Genomic DNA, 12,059 nt, shown 5'->3' on the forward strand with positions numbered 1-12,059 from the left:
AAGGAATTGCTCTAGCACTGAAGGTGAAAGGGATACGGGGCAGTGAGTTGGAAAATCCTTTAAACTTTTTAGTTGTGTTTCCATGGCTTTATGCTAAAACTTAGGGTCATCGTTTAGTGTATATTATGTAAATTTGTGCATCTTGAAATATTTCCCTATGTGAAAGTTCAATTATGCTAAAATATTTCTTACTTTATTACTCGATCATGTTGGCTATGCAGAAAGACAGAAAAACAATAATTTCATATCTATGGGAGGTCTGACACAGAAAAGCTTTTATTGTGTCACCATAAAAATTATAAAATGGCCAGGGAGAAAGAGGCATAGTGAAGTAGAGAATGGAACAAAGCCAGAAAGCCCATTTAAGATCACAGTGATCATTAAAGTTCTTGCAACACCACCTAATATTCTTTCTTGGAAACACTTATCAAATTGTATTTCAAAACTACTTGTTCTTGTTGCTTATACTGTGATCCTACTAACATTGTCCTCAAGCCAGTAAATATTCTCTACAAAAAGAAATTCCTTTAGCTAATTTTGCAAAGGCATATTTGGTGTTCATCATTTTCTACGCTCAGCCAGTGACCCTGTGAACTTGTGTTTGACACTAAATCAGCCTTGCTGCATATCTTCTTTTTTACGTTCTAAATGCATTCTCTTTTAGAGCTACTTATTCCTAAGAATCATAAATTTATTCAATGGAGTCTATGTAGTTTGCAATACTTTTACATTATTTGCATTCATCTCTTTCCACTTACCAATGTGATCATGTGATTTTAACAAATGAAGATGATAGATAGTTTCTATTTTCACTGTGTTTTAAGAAGGTTACGCATAGCAGGGGTGACCTATTTAACGTTGTACTAAAAAAAGCTATGGGCTATTCTAAATGACCTGCTGTTAATGTGCTCGATGAAAAAAAAAAGAGGGGTTTTGAAGGGAAGCTAATTAGTTTTGTTAAGCTTAAAAAAGCTCTCTACAAATATGAAATATTAGTATTGAAAATAAATTTAGGTACTGCTATCTTTTAATGCTAAAAATTGAGGCTGATATAAGTGACAAGTTAGTGTCTCAAAAATACTGATTAGTAGTGCTCGCTTTGGCAGCACATATACTAAAAAAATAAATTGGAATGATACAGAGAAGATTAGCATGGCCCCTAAAAAAATTTAAAAAAATCCTCAGTGGTAGATTAATGTTGAATTAGAAATCACCATGATAGTCAGGTGTAGACAGATCCAGAAAATAATAATAATAATTGATTCATTGGGTTTTATGTGAGAAGAAAAAGAGAGAGAAAGCCAGAGGGATAGATTTGGGTGTTGTCCACATATATGTAATATGCTAAAGGAAGATATATAATAAATGTTCGTGGTATATATAATGAGCACATCACACAACTTAGTCGAATAACAGATATAGGTGACATAAAAACAGATGGAGCCAACAGCAATGATGGATATCTCAACCAGAAATTATTTGCAAATAATTGTAACAGTCTTAAGAGTGAAAATGAAATGAGACTAGTCTAATGTTGCTTTAACTCAGTAAGGATTGAGTTATTTCAATAATGATAATCTATGCAACCAATGAACATTTGTTATACATTTTATGATACCTCAAAAAGAAAGAAAGTTATACACATACTATAGACTTTGTCAAAAGCTCTCACAAGTTATTTGACAAGATCTATGCAATAATAAGGTATATTTTGAAAAGGATAATGGTTCAAGAAAAAGAAACTCCTTTAATTTAATATTTGGAGATAACATAATCACAAATGAACAAAAAATCACCAGTGAAAGAAATGTGGACATTATTCTAAGATACTCAGTGTTCCTGAAAAGAAGATTGTGAGTGACTCCATATTTTGGAAATGTGAAACAAAGAACAAACAGGATAAAGAGGAGTAATAAAGCAATGACAAATTTTTGAAAATTACCTCATGAAAACCAAGATCTAAAAAAAGTAAGTCTTGGGGAAAATGTTCAGGATATTCTAATCACATATTCTGTACTTATTTGGGGGATACCATGTGTCAAGTGGGATTATAAAAATCAAGGCATCAGGATAAATTTCCCACTGGACCTCAAGTGCTGTTATTTTTTAAAATAGGTTGCATGAAGAACGTATTAGTGTTAAGAATGTTAAGTTATATATAAGAAAGATTGACATGATGTAAATTTGGAAAAAACTGAAAAATATTTCTTATTAATTTTTGTTTTATATTTCAATTTAATATATAGCCCATTTTGGTGTATACATCTATGAATCCTAACACACGCAGATTGCTGTGTAATCATTACTACAGTCAAAATATAGGACAGATTCATCACCATCAAAAAACTCTCTTGTGCTACCTCTTTGTACCTAACCTCCCCCCATGCCATCCCTGTGGATTATGCATGAATCTGTTTTCACCATAGTTTTGTCCTTTTAAGATATCATATAAATGCCATCATATAGTAGATAAACTGCCAGACTGATTTATTTTACCTAACATAATGTCGATAGCTTTTTAAAAAAATTGTTGAATACCATTTCACTGTGATAATATGCCGCAGTGTGTTTATCCATTCTCTTGCTGAAGGATATTAGAGTTGACTCTGGTTTTTGGCAGTTGTGAATAGAGCTGCTGTAAATATCTATATAAGCTTCATTCTGTAAACATGTTTTTTGTTTAACTAAGTCAATCACCTAGGAGTGAGATTGTTGGACCATATGGTAGTTGCACGTTTAACTTGGTAGGAACAGCCAAATTCTTTTTTTTTTTTTTTATAATGGTTGAAATGTATTGCGCTCCTAGCAGGAGAAGTATAAAAGTTCCAGTAGGTTTGTATTCATTCTAACACTTGGTATTGTCTGTATTTTTTATTTTAGTCACTGTAATTATTATGACTTATGATTTATGAAAGCCTGTAATGTGAAAATATATATGGTCAATTCTTAATGTGTAATATTGAAGACTTTCTTCCCCAAATAGATTTACCTATAAAACTTTAGTGTGATTTAGGTAGCTGATAGATTTACTGATTCAGTTAGCAGCTCACAGGTTAGGTGAGCAATGAGCTCACAGCTGAGAAGAATAAGGAGATAGAATCATAAGGACCTCTGGAAAGGATAGGAGAAAATAAAGCACGTTTTCCTAGTATGCAATGCATGCCTCCCTGGAGTGGCAGGCTGATCTTTGAATTACATTCAGTAACCTTTATAGAAAGATAAAGTATGGCAACAGCCATGTATGATTGGAAACAATTTTCTTTTTTCTACCTATGACAGGAGAAAAGATGAGCTCCAAAATTAACGAGTTATTAACATACTCTAATCCCTTTGGGAGGGGTAGAGGAGGGAAAGATATTGGTTATACAATAGACTAATGGGTTTGTGAGCGTGTTGAAAACAAAACAGGCAACATGTGAACTCAGAACCAAAATCAGCCATGACAAAATTAGCAGATTTTTCTTTTTTTTTCCCTAGGATTATCAGATCAAAACATAAAGGATCATATAGTATTAAAAATTCCTAATTTCAGGCAAATATATGACAAAAGATCTAGACATAATATTGAAAAACAGGTTGCAAATGAATTCAGAAATGATTAAAATAGTTTAACCAAAAAATGCTGATTAAAGGATTCATAACAGCCTTAAGAAATCTGAAGAGATTTGGGAAATACTGTTTTCTCATTATGAGGTATATATTGTCAGGAATCTAATAAATACTTGGAAACAGAAGAATTGCTGTGGTTCACTTTCTCCTCTTCCTTTGTTAAATTTTCTATTCCCACCATGGTTTAGTTTTCTGGTGCATGCATTATCTGACTTGGAATTTTTCCAAAACTAAATACAAGCATAGACACAAAATCCAAAGCAAAAGTTAGAAGAAAAGAGCTTCCGTAGTTCATAGACACAGATCATTGTCAATAATGGTTTCCCTCCAGATTCTCCTTCTCTCTTCCCCATGACCAGGCAATTCGTATTGTTATATAGTCATTTGGGCTAAGGTGCCACCTCATTTAGGAACCCCACTACTGATGTGAATGATCTTCTGTGTACATATGGACTCCTAAGTTTTATTTAGCTTCCTGCCTCCAGATGTTTTCAGATAATTAGTCCCATAGCCTTACATTTGTGAATATTATGCCCATTAACCAAATTTCCAAAGACACGTTTCTTATTAAGACCAACATAAAATTGCATGTTCCATAAGTCAATTACATATGGAACTCCAATGCACCTGCAATTCTGAGGTCCCACAAAGCGATCCTCATTAAAAACAAAGCTTGGTTAAGTGTATAAGCTACAGACTCATTAATTTCAGATAAGTGATGTAATCATATCTAATTAAGTATCTAAAAGAGAAAATTAAAAAGCACTCTTGCTACTTGGTTTAACTTATTCTACTTTTATCCTTTGACCAGTTTTGTAATATATCATTTCTATTTTAATTATTGTAATATTAAAATTCAAACACTTTAAGTATACTCATATTTTGAATAAACTTATATGATTACCAAATTAATAAAATGTTTATTTATCTGTTTAGTGATTCCCTCAGTATTGTGCACTTAAGAAATAATTAGTCTGTGTATTATGTTTATTGAAATAGGCTTGTATTTTCTTTTTTATTGATATATAAGGAGAAGAACTAGCCTAGGTAGTGCTAAAATAAAAGAGGAGGACACCTTTACAATATATCTTAAAAGAGGCACACTTTCTCACTTTATCATATCATCCTCATTTCTGTACCCTCAAGACTAGAATTACTTTAACAACTAAAGATATTATTACCAAAAACCATATTTTGAAATATATATATATATATAATTACTCTGGAAAAGGAAAAATTTCAAAGCCATAGTATCCATTTACATACAGGCATGAATTATTTTAGCAAATTAGCCACCCTTGGTCTTAAGAAGTAGAAGCCAATACAATGCAAGGATGGTCTTTAGGACCATAACACAGAGCACTGTGAAGTGGAGCTGGCCTTGTAGAACTGCAATGAATGATTTTAAACAAGGGCACTGGGAACTTGGAAAGAGAAGGAGCAAGCCAGAAAAAGTTGAAGATGACCTGCCAAACAGTCTCTTTCAGGTTTTAGTCTAGGTCTTCCAGGAAGAAAAATTTGTAGTATTTCTTGATTCTGCACTTCAAATAATTGTGAATTTAATTAAATATTTGAGCTAGTCCACATTTCTGTTCTTAGGACACCAAAAATGAGAAACTTTGAAGCATTAGTATAATTATTCAAGTTGCTAAAAATTCTCCTTTGATATAACTTTTCAAAACGTGAACATTAGTGTCTTTGCTTCAAACATAATTCTCATTACACCTGAGTTACAAAGATTGAGAGTTCTAATTTCTAAAGAGTGCCATCCTTCTCCTGATATCATAGGCATCTACTTCAACTTACGATTTTCCCAAATTGATTAACACTAAATTAAATAATATGAATTAATTAACTAATTAATAATGAACTCAAAATCAACAATATATTTAATCATTTGAAATGTATATGCAATATTATACCTAAGTGTTTTATTGATCTATCCTCCAAGATTTGAACAGCTCAGTTTACATCAAACATTCATTCTTATTAAATTGTCCCAGACTATTACAACATTCTCTTAGTTAAAAAAAAATGAGTCAATGACAAAAAAACATAAATTTGGTAACTGAGAATAATCTGTAACCTTTTACTTTTTATACATCCTATACCATCTGCAGTCAATTAAACGATTCCCAGGTGTTCACTGTAATTGCTTTAATGCAAGATTACATGTCATTTTCAGGGTCTTTAAATATTTATTATAAAACCCTCATCTACATTTTTTCTCCATTCATTTAGGAACAAAACATGCTTATGTTTAGCAATAACAAAAATAAGCTGATTGGATTTAAATTATTTTGTGGATTAAATTTCAAAGAAAAAAACTTTTTATGAGCCAAAACTTGATGAAAACGTAGAAGCATAGCTAGGATGTTGATTTAATTGTGCTCATTTACCTTCTTCATTTTAAATTTGTGCACAAAATACGTGCCTATGCTGTATGGCTAAGATATGAAAAAACCAAATCAGATGGCATTTTGTCAGGACAATTGAATATTGAGGAATGTAAGGACTGGGAGATTTACCAACTGACTCTCTTCTCCTAAGGTGAAAAGCAGTTTTTCATTTTTTAGACTTGGTACAGGAAAGAGCCATGGAGACAATCTGGCCAAATAGGCTCATTTCATACACAAGGCAAGTATAGCCCAGATACTCGGCCATGTGTACAGACTAGTACACACGCAGTGCTAACAACAACAACAACAACAACAACAAATCACAGTCACTAACATATACCCAGAAAGCGTTCCAGTACTTAATTACATATTAATGTATTTAATGTTCACATCTACTGTATGAGGTGAATACTCATTTATGCCCTCAGAAACCTGAAACGGATGCATGGCGTAACGTACATACAGTGGCGTAGCTGACAGTTGACAGATCTGGGATTTAGTAGTCTCCAGAATCCATGCTATTAATTGGTGAGGTATATGTCCTTCCGAAAAATAGTTTCTGAACATTTCATCATTTCCACATGAAAATACTCCCGACAACATTTTGATATATTGTGTGTGTCATATAATTGGCCTCATAATATCATTAGTGAAAATCTATACAGTCCTATATGTTTTAATAATTTTAATTGAATGTACGTTCTGGTTTTCTTTCTTTCTTTTTGGGGGGATTTACTATAACAACTCTTAATAACCAAAATTGCCTTTCTAGTAAACATGTTCTGTGTTTTATATGGTGCAATTTTGGAATAACTTAAATTTGTGAAACATGAAAGAGTACTGGTAAAAAAGTAAAGGAATATAATGTTCCCTTAAACATATGTGGTTTTACAAATTGCACACATTACCAAGGTTTTATTTCATCATGCTAAAAAATAAATAGAAATTACTTTAAAGAATATATCCAGACTCAAATTATGTTGAAGCATGTTGCATGAATTAAAATGCTGAGGTTTTAATCAGTCCTATGTGTGTAGACTCAGAAATCTTTTTCTAAAAGGTGTCCTGACCCTAACTTTGCTTCCTAGTACTTTTCTTGCATCAATACTTTGGGCAAGTGAGTTTATATGGGTAAGAGAGTGTTTGTGTTTGTGTGTGTGTGTGTGTGTGTGTGTGTGTGTGTGTGTGTGTGTGAAAGAGAGAGAGAGAGAGAAAAAGAGAGAGAGTCTGTCTTGCATGTCGGAGGATCTGTTGAGGCGGGCAGAGAGGCATTGACCCAGTTAAGAGTTTTCGGGAAGGTCTTCAGCTTTTTTTTTTTTAAAGGGATTTCATCAATATCAATTTCATCACCAGGTAGTGTTACATCAGAAATGAACAGGTCCAGCCACAATCACTAACGTTTCGAGATCTTACTTCAACTGACCAATGGCAAACACAGGTGAAATAACACATCATTTAAAGTGTATTTAAAAGATACACACACTATGCCTTGTAGTAAGTCTAGATTTTGTTTCTGAATTGAGTTAGGCCAATAAACATGCTCTGTTTCTTTGTCCCCCAACCACAACTATTTTACATAACTGCCTTTTTGTCATGAGGCCAGCATTCTTTAAGAAGCATTTTGTCAGAGAATTACTAGGCTCAATGCTTCTTTTGATGTAGAGTTGCTAAAAATACTGCACATTGTATCATCTAGATTTATCTTTACTAAACAAAATGTACATTTTGTTCAGCACGTGAGAAAAATGTGTTTGTTTCTCATAAGTTCATATGCTTTCTTTTAAAGTATAGTGGGGTCATTTGGTTGCATTTCCTTTAACACCTTTACTACCAGGAATATCACTGTAGTTTAAACACTCTATAAGATAGAGATGCCTACCTATGAATAAATATTTACTAATAGAAACTTTAAATATATGTGTAGCTTTTTATAAACATATAGTTTAAAAAGGGAAGTTATTTCATAATATGGATGGTATTACTAATAGATATTGACTAAAAAATAAAAAAAAATTTATTTACTCTCAGAATCCTAATGCCTAATATAATCAATATATATATACTTAATTTTGATTTTTTATGTGTGTAGCTGATTAAAACACTCTGAGAAAAGCAGATGATCAATCTTGATACCTTATCATCATCTCCACTTGCTGCCTTCATAAACCTTCTTGCAAAAGGAAAGCAAGCACCTCAGACCTCTGAAGAAACCAGAGTCAACTCTATTGCAGAAGCTGTCTACAACAGTTTCTACTGTTAAGTGATGTTAATTGCTCAAAGTATAAAATATGAAAAAGAGAAACTCATAATAAATACAAATATCATTCTGTTTAATAGCTTGCAAATGACATTCTTTCTTATTAACATATAGTCAGGCTTATGTAAGGCTTAAGCTTTCAAGAATTACTTAGAAAAAGCAGAAAATGAGAAATTAAAGATTGTAATTAAGATTTTTATATAATTTGGTAATTCCACTGAGTTTTGATAAGTAGAAATGAGAATATCAAAAATAAGTAAATGATTCTGAAAATAACAGCAGGTCTTTCCTAGGTATTAATTCATTCTGAATTCATTCTTCCAAATTTATTGAGCATTAAAGAGGGAGACTTACGATGAAATATGGGATCCTATTTAAAGCATAAGTTTGTGGTTTTAAGCACACTCTAAAACTAAAATTTCAGAACAATCACATACAGTTTTTAAATTCCCAATTAACCTTAATGTTTTACTGGGATAATAACAAAGACGTGGTATTGTGGAACTTCTTGCTTATGACATAGGACCCCATAGGTAGCCATGATGAGTATGTCAAAAGTCGTTGTGACTAAAATATTTAAATCAGAATGAGGGGATGCTAACTAAATAAACAGAAACAAAAACAAAGCTAGCTCCACCAGTGAAGGTAAATCTTTTTCCAGTTTCTGAGTTTATCCTCCTTTCCTTTTTATCCTTCAGCTACAGACTGATGGCATAAGGCATATGAGAAAGGAAAATATTATATTAGGCTTAATAATATATGTTAAACCTAATATAACATTTTATCAAATATAAAATATATTTTGATAAAGCCCTTGCCTTATCAAAAATAAAATATATTTTGTAATACAAGAAAAAGGAATCTGTAGCTTAATAAAACCTATGTTGGCTAAGCTTTTTAAAGGAGAGATTATTTTACGGAAATCAACCTATACTTCATAAACTACTTATAATAAATAAGTCTGTTGAATATCAATTCAATGTTATTGGTAAATAAAATATAATTATCCTCATGATATGGTGGGAAAGATTATTACATTTTAAGTGAGCCAAATTACTAAAGCATTAATTACTATTAGCAGTGTTGTAAGCAAAGTCTATATCAAAACTACATGATCATTTTTCTTTACACTACCATAAATAAAAGAGTTCTACTCCATATCACATATTGTAGTCGTTTCCTGAGGTAATATAATAAACTTCACAAAGATGGTGCATAATTTACATCTTTTACCTACTTTTTTGAAAGAAAGTCACGAAAAATATCATATCAACATATATGAATATATAACACACCTAAAATCACATATTTTTTTCACCTATAAAAGAAAAATAATGTTCTGCTAACAAAAGCATAGTAATTATAGATTAAATAATAGAAAATTTTGACCTGGAGAATGATTCTGAGACTTGTTTAAGAAAGTTCTTGATTTTTCTTCAAGGAGTCTGACCTCTTGGGATGTTGTACTTTCTTTAACCACTTCTCAACAACAATCTCATTCCTCTCTTTCAGCTTTATTCTAAGAAGAGAAATTTGGAGGAAGAAATCTTGAGTTCATTAATCTCCTCCAATGTTATGAAGGTCATGAAAATTAGAATTTTAGATTTAATGAGGGAAATTGGATATTATCTGGTCAAATTCATAAAGCCTGGAACTTCATAAATTCACAAATATATTTGTCAAATTGATTTTTCTACCTAAAGTTTTAAAACACTTAGATTTAGTTTTCATTATGCTGGAGCCAGTGTATGTAGAAAATATTTCTCTTTTGAATTTATTGTATTAGAAATAATTTGATTTTAAATTCTGTCAGTGAGTCAGGATTAGAATTAGCACAGGGGTTGGCCTAATCACTGGACTACATATATCCCTGTGAATTGAATTAGTAGAAAGCTAGGCTTGTAGAGAAGAAAAAGTCAGGGTACAAGATAAATTGATATTTGCTTTGCTGAAACTATACACATAGACTTTTGAGGAAAAATGGTACAATGAGAATAAAATCTGGAAAAATATTCAAATTCTGTTATATTTTCAGAATTGACTATACTAATATAAATTGATGCAGTCTACTGATAGACCATAGAATTGTTTTACTTAGAAAATGAAGAGTAACTGAAATTATTTTCCGTAATTATTTGGTTTGTGTGGTAATTTTTTAAATATTGCAAAATAGTATCATGACTACACTATAATCAAGGTCATATGCATAAACAAAAACTGAAAGAAAAAGAAAATGAATTAAAAAGAGGGTTAGAACAGCTACTTATATATTCTTATACAATTACAATTAGAGTCTTTAGAAATAAATTTTAATTTTCTACATTGCTTGATTCATTCAAGCATGTCTTCAAATACTACACAAAGGTAAATTTATTCTTACATGATTCAAGAGTTTCTGAGCATCGGATACACTGTGTTGTGTTTTTTAACATATCTCTGCAAGAGTATCAGAACTCAACCTTAACTAATATCACACAGATACATTGAATAGAAAATCATCATGAGATTTCTCCTATATCACTGTATTTTAACTTAAGCGATACCAATAATTACACTAACCATCATCGCAATAATAAATTCAATATATAATTACCTGCTATTTGTAGATACTGAAATCACCTTAATTCTTATAACAGCATTCAAAATGTGACATTATTCCCATTTTAGAGATGGGAAAACTGAGCGTCCAAAAGATTAACTGTTTTGCTGGCACCCAACCAACTACTAAGTATCTCCCTACGGCTTTGTTTCAAATATGAATACATTATCTCCCTTCACACAGCCCTAGTCTTCTTTTGTTTTATGTTCATTAAAATGTGCAAACCAGTATAAATACATAAGTCATCAAAAATACACTCAAAGGACAGGGTATTAAACAATTTTTAAGTATAAACATATTTTTCTGCACAATAAGGCTGTGTCATTAACTTAATGATTTGTCACATTTAAAATTAAGCTTAACTTTTTTTCTTTCTCCCTCTTCTCTTGCTATTTTCTCCTATCTGGCAAATATCAATATAGCATTAAAATCAGTTTGGAAGGGTAACTGAAAATACAAGCATACTATATTCTTTATTTCCTGCAGGAAAGCATGCAGTGAAATGCAAACCGTATCTGCACTTCACATAATCAAATGATTACTTTGCTCTACAGGCAGGAATTATGTAGCTATTTTGTCTGACAGTGGGCATGGGTATATACTCTTTGTGCACTTAATTTACATTCTGACATTTCTACTAAGAATTTTTTATATCAAGAACTGAAAGAAAAAGAAGGTTCTATCTGGTTGAAGAGTTCTCAACTTTAATAAAATTAGGATATGGAAAATCTGCCCAGGTTAGGCCTGTTTGTATAGGCTTATAGTTTCTGCAGTTTCAACATAACAGGAGTGAATTAGCATGAATATTTAAGTGAATGGCCTCTGCTTCTGAATCGGTTCTATATCTATACACATATTTCTTGCATTTAATCTTGAATCCATTTGCTAATAACACCCCTTTATAACTGATATATCTCTAATTATCACAAAATATTATTTAGTTGTAGCAATTAATAGATATGTAATGATAAACTTTTATGATGTAAAGTGAAACAATTTTTACAAATAAAATTATATGTTTAGAAAATTCTTATGTGCTACAATGTTATCCTTTTGTTTTCATCAAAACAAATATAAAAATTATTTCATACGCCTACAAACGAAGTACACAGAATCAAAATTTGTGTTTCTAAATCTCACATTTCAAATATGACAATTTTGCAAAATTTAAATAGAAATATTGGAAATACACATT

General features: G+C 31.3%; 1 protein-coding gene across 1 annotated transcript in view; it reads right to left on the reverse strand.

Annotated features, from left to right (window-relative positions):
• The window catches only part of SGCZ (sarcoglycan zeta), a 1,170,111-nt gene that overhangs the window by 135,463 nt on the left and 1,022,589 nt on the right, over positions 1-12,059 (reverse strand). The gene's annotated exons all lie outside the window — the stretch shown is intronic.

This window comes from Sapajus apella, unplaced genomic scaffold (assembly GCF_009761245.1).
Source record: "Sapajus apella isolate SASKATOON/1434 unplaced genomic scaffold, GSC_monkey_1.0 scaffold21, whole genome shotgun sequence".
In the NCBI taxonomy this organism is placed as follows: domain Eukaryota; kingdom Metazoa; phylum Chordata; class Mammalia; order Primates; family Cebidae; genus Sapajus; species Sapajus apella.